The sequence below is a fragment of the Pseudophryne corroboree genome (genome assembly GCF_028390025.1).
Source record: "Pseudophryne corroboree isolate aPseCor3 chromosome 3 unlocalized genomic scaffold, aPseCor3.hap2 SUPER_3_unloc_19, whole genome shotgun sequence".
NCBI classification, from domain to species: Eukaryota; Metazoa; Chordata; class Amphibia; order Anura; family Myobatrachidae; genus Pseudophryne; species Pseudophryne corroboree.
The window spans coordinates 2,050,001-2,062,222 of NW_026967507.1; the positions used below are offsets into that span (position 1 = coordinate 2,050,001).

General features: G+C 49.3%; 2 protein-coding genes across 2 annotated transcripts in view; one reads left to right on the forward strand and one right to left on the reverse strand.

Annotated features, from left to right (window-relative positions):
- Positions 1 to 12,222, reverse strand: part of LOC134983582 (zinc finger protein 883-like) — a 246,888-nt gene that overhangs the window by 33,378 nt on the left and 201,288 nt on the right. The gene's annotated exons all lie outside the window — the stretch shown is intronic.
- Positions 1 to 12,222, forward strand: part of LOC134983581 (zinc finger protein 568-like) — a 36,602-nt gene that overhangs the window by 2,494 nt on the left and 21,886 nt on the right. The gene's annotated exons all lie outside the window — the stretch shown is intronic.

The following is a 12,222-nucleotide window of genomic DNA, read 5'->3' on the forward strand; positions in this document are numbered from 1 at the left end:
TTGAGGAGGAGGAGCCTGTGGTGTCCTGTTGTTGTTGTTGTTGTTGTTGTTGTTGTTATTATACAGAAGGAGCAGCCTTTGGTGTCCTGTTATTATTATTATTATTATTATTATTATACAGGGGGAGCAGCCTGTGGTGTCCTGTTGTTGTTATTATTACTTTCTCTGACGTCCTAGTGGATGCTGGGAACTCCGTACGGACCATGGGGAATAGCGGGCTCCGAAGGAGGCTGGGCACTCTAGAAAGATTTATGACTACCTGGTGTGCACTGGCTCCTCCCACTATGACCCTCCTCCAAGCCTCAGTTAGATTTTGTGCCCGGCCGAGGTTGGATGCACACTAGGGGCTCTCCTGAGCCTTTAGAAAGAAAGTATAGAAATTAGGTTTTTTATTTTCAGTGAGACCTGCTGGCAACAGGCTCACTGCAGCGAGGGACTAAGGGGAGAAGAAGCGAACCTGCCTGCTTGCAGCCAGCTTGGGCTTCTTAGGCTACTGGACACCATTAGCTCCAGAGGGATCGACCGCAGGCCCAGCCTTGGTGTTCGGTCCCGGAGCCGCGCCGCCGTCCCCCTTACAGAGCCAGAAGCAAGAAGAGGTCCGGAAAATCGGCGGCAGAAGACATCAGTCTTCACCAAGGTAGCGCACAGCACTGCAGCTGTGCGCCATTGCTCCTCACACACACTTCACACTCCGGTCACTGAGGGTGCAGGGCGCTGGGGGGGGGGCGCCCTTAGAAGCAATAATAACACCTTGGCTGGCAAAAATACCACAATATATAGCCCCAGAGGCTATATATGTGGAAAATACCCCTGCCAGAATATAGGAAAAAGCGGGAGAATAGGCCGCGGAAAAGGGGCGGAGCTATCTCCCTCAGCACACTGGCGCCATTTTCCCTCACAGCTCCGCTGCAAGGAAGCTCCCTGGCTCTCCCCTGCAGTCTACACTACAGAAAAGGGTAAAAAAGAGAGGGGGGGCACAAAATTTTGGCGCAGTATACATTTATATAGAAAAAGCAGCAATAGGGGACATAACTCAGTTAGTCCCTGCATTATATAGCGCTCTGGTGTGTGCTGGCATACTCTCACTCTGTCCCCCCAAAGGGCTTTTGTGGGTCCTGTCCTCTGTTAGAGCATTCCCTGTGTGTGTGCGGTGTGTCGGTACGGCTGTGTCGACATGTTTGATGAGGATAATGATGTGGAGGCGGAGCAGATGCCTTTAGAAGGGATGTCACCCCCTGCGGGGCAGACACCTGAGTGGATGAGCTTATGGAAAGAAATGAGTGCACGTATAGACTCCTTACATAAGAAATTTGACGACATGCAAAATGTGGGACAGCCGACTTCTCAGCTCGTGCCTGTCCAGGCGTCTCAAAGGTCATCAGGGACTTTGAAACGCCCGCTACCTCAGATCGCAGACGCAGATGTCGACACTGATACTGACACCAGTGTCGACGACGATGAGTCTAATCTGATGCCCACTAAGGCCATTCACTGCATGATTGAGGCAATGAAAGAGGTGTTAAACATTTCTGATATAAATACAGGTACCACTAAAAAGGGTATTATGTTTGGGGAGAAAAAACTACCCGTAGTTTTTCCCCCATCAGATGAATTAAATGAAGTGTGTGAAGAAGCGTGGGCTTTCCCTGATAAAAAATTGGTAATTCCTAAGAAGGTACTAATGGCGTTCCCTTTCCCGCCAGAGGATAGGTCACGTTGGGAAACACCTCCTAGGGTGGATAAAGCGCTCACACGTTTGTCTAAAAAGGTGGCACTACCGTCTCCGGATATGGCCGCCCTCAAGGAACCTGCTGATAGAAAGCAGGAGGCGATCCTGAAGTCTGTATATACACACTCAGGCATTATACTTAGACCAGCTATTGCGTCAGCATGGATGTGCAGTGCTGCCGCTGCGTGGTCAGATAAACTGTCAGAAAATATTGACACACTAGACAGAGACACGATTCTGCTAACCATAGACCATATAAAAGACTCAGTCTTATATATGAGAGATGCACAGAGGGAAATCTGCCGACTGGCATCTAAAGTAAGTGCATTGTCCATTTCTGCTAGGAGAGGCTTATGGACTCGCCAGTGGACAGGAGATGCAGATTCTAAAAGGCACATGGAAGTTTTGCCTTATAAGGGTGAGGAATTATTTGGGGATGGTCTCTCGGACCTAGTTTCCACAGCAACGTCTGGGAAGTCAGCATTTTTACCCCATGTCCCCTCACAGCCTAAGAAGGCGCCGTTTTATCAGGTTCAGTCCTTTCGGACCCAGAAAAACAAGCGTGGAAAAGGCGGGTCTTTTCTGTCCAGATGCAGAGGTAGGGGAAAAAGGCTGCAACAAACAGCAGGTTCCCAGGAGCAAAAGTCCTCCCCCGCTTCTTCTTCCAAGTCCGCCGCATGACGGTGGGGCTCCACAGGCGGAGCCAGGTACGGTGGGGGGCCGCCTCAAGAATTTCAGCGATCAGTGGGCTCGCTCACAGGTGGATCCCTGGATCCTTCAAATAGTATCTCAGGGGTACAAACTGGAATTCGAGGCGTCTCCACCCCACCGTTTCCTAAAGTCTGCCTTGCCGATTGCTCCCTCAGACAGGGAGGCGGTACTAGCGGCAATTCACAAGCTGTATTCCCAGCAGGTGATAATCAAGGTACCCCTACTTCAACAAGGCCGGGGTTACTACTCCACACTATTTGTGGTGCCGAAACCGGACGGTTCGGTGAGACCCATTTTAAATTTGAAATCCTTGAACACATACATAAAAAAATTCAAGTTCAAGATGGAATCGCTCAGGGCGGTTATTGCAAGCCTGGACGAGGGGGATTACATGGTATCCCTGGACATCAAGGATGCTTACTTGCATGTCCCCATTTACCATCCTCATCAGGAGTACCTCAGATTTGTGGTACAGGATTGCCATTACCAATTCCAGACGCTGCCGTTTGGACTGTCCACGGCACCGAGGGTATTTACCAAGGTTATGGCGGAAATGATGATACTCCTTCGAAAAAAGGGAGTTTTAATTATCCCGTACTTGGACGATCTCCTAATAAAGGCGAGGTCCAAGGAACAGTTGTTGGTGGGAGTAGCACTATCTCAGGAAGTGCTGCACCAGCACGGCTGGATTCTGAATATCCCAAAGTCACAGCTGGTCCCGACGACACGTCTATTGTTCCTGGGTATGATTCTGGATACAGTCCAGAAAAAAGTGTTTCTCCCGGAGGAGAAAGCCAGGGAGTTGTCATCTCTAGTCAGAGACCTCCTGAAACCAAAACAGGTATCGGTGCATCACTGCACGCGGGTCCTGGGAAAGATGGTAGCTTCTTAAGAAGCAATTCCCTTCGGCAGGTTCCATGCCAGAATCTTTCAGTGGGACCTGTTGGACAAATGGTCCGGATCGCATCTTCAGATGCATCGCTTAATAACCCTGTCTCCAAGAACCAGGGTGTCTCTACTGTGGTGGCTGCAGAGTGCCCATCTTCTAGAGGGCCGCAGGTTCGGCATACAGGACTGGGTCCTGGTGACCACGGATGCCAGCCTTCGAGGCTGGGGGGCAGTCACACGGGGAAGAAACTTCCAAGGACTATGGTCGAGTCAGGAGACTTCCCTTCACATAAATATTCTGGAACTAAGGGCCATTTACAATGCCCTAAGTCAAGCAAAATCCCTGCTCCTACACCAGCCGGTGCTGATCCAGTCAGACAACATCACGGCAGTCGCCCATGTAAATCGACAGGGCGGCACAAGAAGCAGGATGGCAATGGCAGAAGCCACAAGAATTCTCCGATGGGCGGAGAATCATGTACTAGCACTGTCAGCAGTGTTCATTCCGGGAGTGGACAACTGGGAAGCAGACTTCCTCAGCAGACACGACCTCCACCCGGGAGAGTGGGGACTTCATCCAGAAGTCTTCCAGATGCTGGTAAACCGTTGGGAAAAACCACAGGTGGACATGATGGCGTCCCGCCTCAACAAAAAGTTAAAAAGATATTGCGCCAGGTCAAGGGACCCTCAGGCGATAGCTGTGGACGCTCTAGTGACACCGTGGGTGTACCAGTCGGTTTATGTGTTCCCTCCTCTGCCTCTCATACCAAAGGTACTGAGAATAATAAGAAAGCGAGGAGTAAACACAATTCTCGTGGTTCCGGATTGGCCAAGACGAGCGTGGTACCCGGAACTTCAAGAGATGATCTCGGAGGACCCGTGGCCTCTGCCGCTCAGACAAGACCTGCTACAGCAGGGGCCCTGTCTGTTCCAAGACTTACCGCGGCTGCGTTTGACGGCATGGCGGTTGAACGCCGGATCCTGAAGGAAAAGGGCATTCCGGAGGAAGTCATTCCTACGCTTATTAAAGCCAGGAAAGATGTTACGGCAAATCATTATCACCGCATATGGCGGAAATATGTTGCATGGTGTGAGGCCGAAAAGGCCCCAACAGAGGAATTTCAACTAGGTCGATTTCTGCATTTCCTGCAAGCAGGAGTGAATATGGGCCTAAAACTAGGCTCCATTAAAGTACAGATCTCGGCTCTGTCGATTTTCTTTAAAAAAGAACTAGCTTCAGTACCTGAAGTTCAGACAATTGTGAAAGGAGTGCTGCATATTCAGCCCCCGTTTGTGCCTCCTGTGGCACCTTGGGATCTCAACGTGGTGTTGAGTTTCTTAAAATCACATTGGTTTGAGCCACTAAAAACCGTGGATCTGAAATATCTCACGTGGAAAGTGGTCATGTTATTGGCCTTGGCTTCAGCCAGGCGAGTGTCAGAATTGGCGGCTTTATCATGTAAAAGCCCTTATCTGATTTTCCATATGGATAGGGCAGAATTGAGGACTCGTCCCCAGTTTCTCCCTAAGGTGGTGTCAGCGTTTCACCTGAACCAGCCTATTGTGGTGCCTGCGGCTACTAGGGACTTGGAGGACTCCAAGTTGCTAGACGTTGTCAGGGCCCTGAAAATATATGTTTCCAGGACGGCTGGAGTCAGAAAATCTGACTCGCTGTTTATCCTGTATGCACCCAACAAGCTGGGTGCTCCTGCTTCTAAGCAGACTATTGCTCGCTGGATTTGTAGTACAATTCAGCTGGCGCATTCTGCGGCTGGACTGCCGCATCCTAAATCTGTAAATGCCCATTCCACAAGGAAGGTGGGCTCATCTTGGGCGGTTGCCCGAGGGGTCTCGGCTTTACAACTTTGCCGAGCAGCTACTTGGTCAGGGGCAAACACGTTTGCAAAATTCTACAAATTTGATACCCTGGCTGAGGAGGACCTGGAGTTCTCTCATTCGGTGCTACAGAGTCATCCGCACTCTCCCGCCCGTTTGGGAGCTTTGGTATAATCCCCATGGTCCTTACGGAGTCCCAGCATCCACTAGGACGTCAGAGAAAATAAGATTTTACTCACCGGTAAATCTATAGTCCGTAGTGGATGCTGGGAGCCCGTCCCAAGTGCGGATTGTCTGCAATACTTGTACATAGTTATTGTTAACTAAAGGGTTATTGTTGAGCCATCTGTTGAGAGGCTCAGTTGTTTTCATACTGTCAAACTGGATATAGTATCACGAGTTGTACGGTGTGATTGGTGTGGCTGGTAAGAGTCTTACCCGGGATTCTAAATCCTTCCTTATTATGTCAGCTCGTCCGGGCACAGTGTCCTAACTGAGGCTTGGAGGAGGGTCATAGTGGGAGGAGCCAGTGCACACCAGGTAGTCATAAATCTTTCTAGAGTGCCCAGCCTCCTTCGGAGCCCGCTATTCCCCATGGTCCTTACGGAGTTCCCAGCATCCACTACGGACTACGAGAAATAGAATTACCGGTGAGTAAATTCTTATTATACATGGGGAGCAGCCTGTGGTGGCCTGTTATTATTATTATTATACAGGGGGAGCAGCCTGTGGTGTCCTGTTGTTGTTGTTGTTATTATTATTATTATTATTATTATACAGGTGGAGCAGCCTGTGGTGTCTTGTTGTTGTTGTTGTTATTATTTTACAGGAGGAACAGCCTGTGATGTCCTGTTATTATTATACAGGGGGAGCAGCCTGTGTTGTCCTGTTGTTGTTGTTGTTATTATTATTATTATTATTATTATTATTATTATACAGGGGGAGCAGCCTCTAGTGTCCTGTTGCTGTTTTTATTATTATTATTATTATTATTATTATTATTATACAGGAGGAGCAGCCTGTGGTGTCCTGTTATTATTATTATACAGGAGGATCTGCCTTTGGTGTCCTATTATTATACAGGAGGAACAGCCTGTGGTGTCCTATTATTATTATACAGTGGGAGCAGCCTGTGGTGTCCTGTTGTTATTATTATTATACAGGGGGAGCTGCCTGTCGTGTCCTGTTGTTATTATTATACAGTGGGAGTAGCATCTGTTGTCCTGTTGTTTTTTGTTTTTGTTGTTGTTATTATGCAGGTGGAGCAACATGTGGTGTCATTATTATTATTATTATTATTATTATTATTATTATTTTTATAGTTATATTATTATATTTCTCTTACGTCCTAGAGGATGCTGGGGTCCACATTAGTACAATGGGATATAGACGGGTCCACCAGGAGCCATTGGCACTTTAAGAGTTTGAGAGTGTGCTCTGGCTCCTCCCTCTATGCCCCTCCTACCAGACTCAGTTTAGAAAATGTGCCCGGAGGAGCCGGTCACAGCTAGGGGAGCTCTACAGAGCTTTCTTAGAAAAAGTTTAGTTTAGAGTTTATTATTTTACAGGGAGGCTGCTGGCAACATCCTCCCTGCATCGTGGGACTAAGGGAGGAGCAGTGTCCGCCCTGCGGGGTCTGAGCCACTATCTCCGCTGACAGGACACTAAGCTCCAGAGGGGATCGCTCACCCAGCAGCATGCCGCCACCCCCTTACAGTGCTGAAGGTGGCGAGTGAGGCACGACCCCCTTAGCATGCAGGGGGCTGGTGTGAAGATGGCAGCATCAGGTTAGGAGCGCAGTATTAACTGCGCTCCGGAAGCCCCAGCGGTACATGGCGCGGCGCTGTGAGGGGCGCCCTGAGCCAGCGCTTACCCCCACACTGGTCATACAGCCTGTCGGGGTCCCATTCTCAGCCAGCACTCAATCCTCAGGCCGGTATAATCAGTGGAAGAGCGGGAAGACAGCGCCATTAAGGGGGCGGGGCTTCTCCTCAGAGCAGACCCAGCAGCGTTCCAGCGCTATTTTCCTGCCTGCACAGCGCTGAGAGGAAGAACAGGTCCCTCCACAGCAACTCCAGCTATCTGTACACGGTACCAGGGGGTTGTAGAAGGGAGGGGGGGGCTGTAATACGACTGTGTGTCCTATTAAGGTGCACAGTCAGCGCTGACAGGGGTCTCCCTTTGGTAAAAGTGCTGTGTGTGGGTTGGCTCCAATCTCTGTGTCTCTCTTTCCATTCTTGGTGGGGGGGAGGGGGGGGATGGAAACTGTGTGTGTGTGTGTGTGTGTGTGTGTGTGTGTGTGTGTGTGTGTGTGTGTGTGTGTGTGTGTGTGTGTGTGTGGTTCCTCTATCAAATCTTGGATTTCTCAGATTTCTGACAAGGTTGCAAGCAATGAATCCGCAACCCAGGTATTACAGAACTCTATGGCAGCATGGCCCTTGTCTGGTACCTCAGGATGCCCCGCTGTATACCCCCATAAGCGTGCGCTTGGGCATGTCACACAAGACGTCACGGATACCGATTCTGACACCACAGACGGTGATGGGGATGTGTTGCGGGGGTCCGCATCTCTTGTTGATAGAGGCTATCATGGATGTGTTGAATGTTAATGATACCACACCTGAGCAGGTTGAGGAGGCCTTTTTCACTGAAAATAAGAAAGGCTCACTAACCTTCCCTGAGTCAAAGGAATTGAATGCTATATTTGAGAAAGCATGGGAAAACCCTGAGAAAAAATTCCAGGTCCCTAAAAGGGTCCAGGTGGCGTTTCCTTTCCCTGTGGGGGATAGAAAAAAATGGGAAAACCTGCCGATTGTTGACGCATCTGTGTCCAGACTCTCAAAAGAGGTGGTTGTGCCTGTTCCAGGATCTACCGCCTTAAAGGAGCCGGCTGTTAGGAAAATTGATAATATACTTAAATCAATGTACACAGCTTCAGGGGCCATATTACGTCCCACTATTGCTATTGCATGGATTGCAAAGGCAATAGTAAAGTGGTCGGCTACCTTACTAGAGGATTTGGATACGATGGATAGGGATGATGTTGAATTGTTTTTGCGTAACATTCACGATTCAGCAGGTTTTATGGTAGAATCCATGAAAGACCTGGGTTCGATGGCTGCGGGAATCTCTTCCATGTCTGTTTCAGCTCGTCTGGGACTGTGGCTGCGTCACTGGTCGGCCGACGCGGAATCCAGGAAAAGTGCGGAGTCCCTACCCTATACAGGTCAGGCTCCCTTTGGGGAAGCTCTAGATGCGTGGATATCCACGGCTACAGCAGGTAAGTCTCCATTTCTTCCCTCAGCAGCACCTGCTCCGAAGAAATCTTCCTTTTCATCAGCATCACAGTCCTTTCGGCCTAACAAGCCTAGAAAGGCCAAACCATCCAATACCTTCTTTAGGGGTGGTCGAGTTAAATCCAGGAAACCTGCTGCGACAGGTTTCCAGGAAACTAAGCCTGCTTCCAGTACGCCGAAGTCCTCCGCATGACGGTGGACCGCGCAGCCTGGAGGTGGGGCCAGTGGGAGCGAGACTCAGACACTTCAGTCACGTCTGGGTATCGTCCGGCCTGGATCCCTGGGTGATAGATATTGTATCCCAGGGATACAGGCTGGAATTTCAAAATCTCCCTCCTCACCGATTTTTCAAATCAGGCTTACCAGCTCTGTTGGCAGACAGCACTGTCCTACAAGAGGCTGTCCAGAAGTTGGTGGAGGCACAGGTCATTGTGCCGGTTCCTTTTCATCTGCAAACCACAGGTTACTATTCAAACCTTTTCGTGGTATCGAAACTGGATGGTTCGGTCAGACCCATTCTGAACCTTTCTAAAGGAGTTCAAGTTCAAAATGGAGTCTCTCCGGGCGGTGATATCAGGTTTGGAAGAGGGGAAATTCCTGGTATCCCTGGATATCAAGGATGCATACCTCCACATTCCGATTTGGCTGCCGCATCAAGCTTATCTCCATTTTGCATTCCTGGACTGTCATTTCCAGTTCCAGGCCCTGGCATTCGCCTCTCTATAGCACCAAGGGTGTTCACCAAGGTGATGGAAGAGATGATGATTCTCCTCCGCAAACAAGGGGTGAACATCATTCCATATCTGGACGATCTGCTGATAAAGGTATTGTCCAAGGAGGAGCTGTTGCAGTCCATTGTTCTCACAACCCAACTACTCAGACTCCACGGTTGGATTCTGAACCTTCCAGAATCACATTTGGAACCAACCCAGAGGTTGTCTTTTCTGGTGATGATCCTCGACATAGAAGTGCAGAGGGTGTTTCTCCCGCAGGAAAAGGCGTTGGTGATACAAACAATGGTCCGGGATGTCCTGAAGCCAACCAGGGTGTCGGTTCATCAATGCATTCGCCTTTTGGGAAAGATGCTGACCTCTTACGAGTCTCTCCAGTACGGGAGGCTCAATGCTCAGGCCTTCCAACTGGATCTCCTGGACAAGTGGTCAGGATCTCTTCTCCACATGCAACAGAGGATTCGTCTGTCGCCAATAGCCAGGATTTCACTCCTCTAGTGGCTCCAATCCCTTCTGGAGGGCCACAGGTTTGGGATTGAGGACTGGGTCCTTCTAACTACAGATGTGAGCCTCCGGGGCTGGGGAGCATTCACTCAGGGGGAAACCTTCCAAGGAAAGTGGTCAAGTCTGGAGACCGGCCTGCCAATCAACCTCCTGGATCTAAGAGCCGTCTACAACTGTCTTCTTCAGGCAGCCCATCTTCTAAGAAATCGGGCCATTCAAGTACAGTCGGACAATGTAACGACAGTGGCTTACATAAACCGCAAGGCGGAACAAAGAGCAGAACTGCAATGGCAGAGGTAACAAGAATCATCCTCTGGGCAGAAAGACACGCGTTGGCGCTCTCAACAATCTTCATTCTGGGAGTAGACAACTAGGAAGCAGACTTCCTCAGCAAACACGATCTCCATCCAGGGGAGTGGGGTCTCCATCCGGAGGTGTTCAAGGAAATAACAGACCTTTGGGGGTTACCCCAAATAGACATGATGGCCTCTCATCTCAGCTTCAATGCTATTGTTCCAGGTCGAGGGACCCACAAGCAGTGGCAAAGGACGCCCTGGTGTCTCCGTGGGTGTTCCAGTCGGTGTACGTGTTTCCACTACTTCCATTCATTCCAAGAGTTCTAAAGCTCGTAAGGAGAACAAGAGTTCAAGCGATCCTCATTGCTCCAGACTGGCCAAGTCGGGCTTGGTATGCGAACCTTCTGAATCTCTTGCAGGAAGAGCCGAGGCTTCTTCATCTTCGGGAGTACCTGCTGCAGCAGGTTCCGTTCGCCTATCAAGACTTACCGCGGCTACGTTTGATGGCATGGAAGTTGAGCGTCTGATACTTGCTCGGATGGGCATTCCGAAGAAGGTCATTCCTACCCTGATACAGGCTATGAAAGTGGTAAAGTCTAAACATTACCATCGTATTTGGAAGAAATATGTCTCTTGGTGTGAATCCAAGAAATTTCCTGCGGTGGAGTTTCAACTAGAACGTTTTCTCCTCTTCCTGCAAGCAGGTGTGGATATGGGCCTGAGGTTGGGATCTGTGAAGGTCCAGATTTCGGCCCTACCCATTTTCTTCCAGAAAGAATTGGGTGCCCTCCCTGAGGTTCAGACCTTTTTGAAGGGAGTTCTGCATATCCACCCTCCCTTTGTACCTTAACGTGGTGTTGCAGTTTCTCCAGTCGGACTGGTTTGAGCCTCTACAGGAGGCTGAGGTCAAATTTCTTACATGGAAAGCTGTCACGTTGTTGGCCTTAGCTTCTGCTAGACGTGTGTCAGAATTGGGGGCTTTGTCCTGTAAAAGCCCTTGCTTGATCTTCCACGAAGAAAGAGCTGAGCTCAGAACACGTCAGCAGTTTCTTCCGAAGGTTGTGTCGGCATTTCATATCAACCAACCTATTGTGGTGCCAGTGGCTACTGACTCCTCAATTTCATCAAAGTCCTTTCTCTCTCTGTTTCTCCTGTATGTTCCCAAGAAAATGGGGTGATCTGCTTCAAATCAGACTATATCTCGCTGGATTAGGTTCACTATCCAGCATGCTTATTCTACAGCAGGTGTGCCGTGGCCAAAATCTGTTAAGGCCCACTCTACTCGTAAGATGGTGTCTTCCTGGGCAGCTGCCCGGGGTGTCTTGGCGTTACAGCTTTGTCGAGCGGCAACTTGGTCTGGGTCGAACACGTTTTCTAAGTTCTACAGGTTCGATACTTTGGCCTCTGAGGACCTCAAGTTTGGACAGTTAGTTCTGCAGGAGGCTCCGCGCTCTCCCTTCCGTTCTGGGAGCTTTGGTACATCCCCATGGTACTAAATGGACCCCAGTATCCTCTAGGATGTAAGAGAAAATAGGATTTTGGTTACCTACTGGTAAATCCTTTTCTCGTAGTCCGTAGAGGATGCTGGGCGCCCGGCCAGCGCTTAGTTTTCCTGCAACCGTTATCTGGTTCAGTACAACTTTGTTTTAGTTGTGTACTGCATTGTTACTTGGTAAGTAATGTTTCAGCAGTTGCTGAGTGTTTCAAGCTACGTTAGCTTGACGTGACTTGTATGTGTGAGCTGGTATGAATCTCGCCACTATCTGTGTATAATCCTTCTCGCGAAGATGTCCGTCTCCTCGGACACAGTTTCTAGACTGAGTCTGGTAGGAGGGGCATAGAGGGAGGAGCCAGCCCACACTCTCAAACTCTTAAAGTGCCAATGGCTCCTGGTGGACCCGTCTATACCCCATGGTACTAATGTGGACCCCAGCATCCTCTGTGGACTACGAGAAAAGGATTTACCGGCAGGTAACCAAAATCCTATATTTTTTTTATTATAATACAGGGGGAACAGCTTGTGGTGTCCTGTTATTATTATTTTACAGGGGGAGCAGCCTGCAGTGTCCTTTTATTATTATACTGGGGGAGCAGCATATGGTTTCCTGTTATTATAATTATTATACAGGATGAGCAGCCTGTGGTGTCCTGTTATTATTATTACACAGGAGGAGCAGCCTGTGGTGTCCTTTAATTATTATACAATGGGAGCAGCCTGTGGTAGTCTGTTG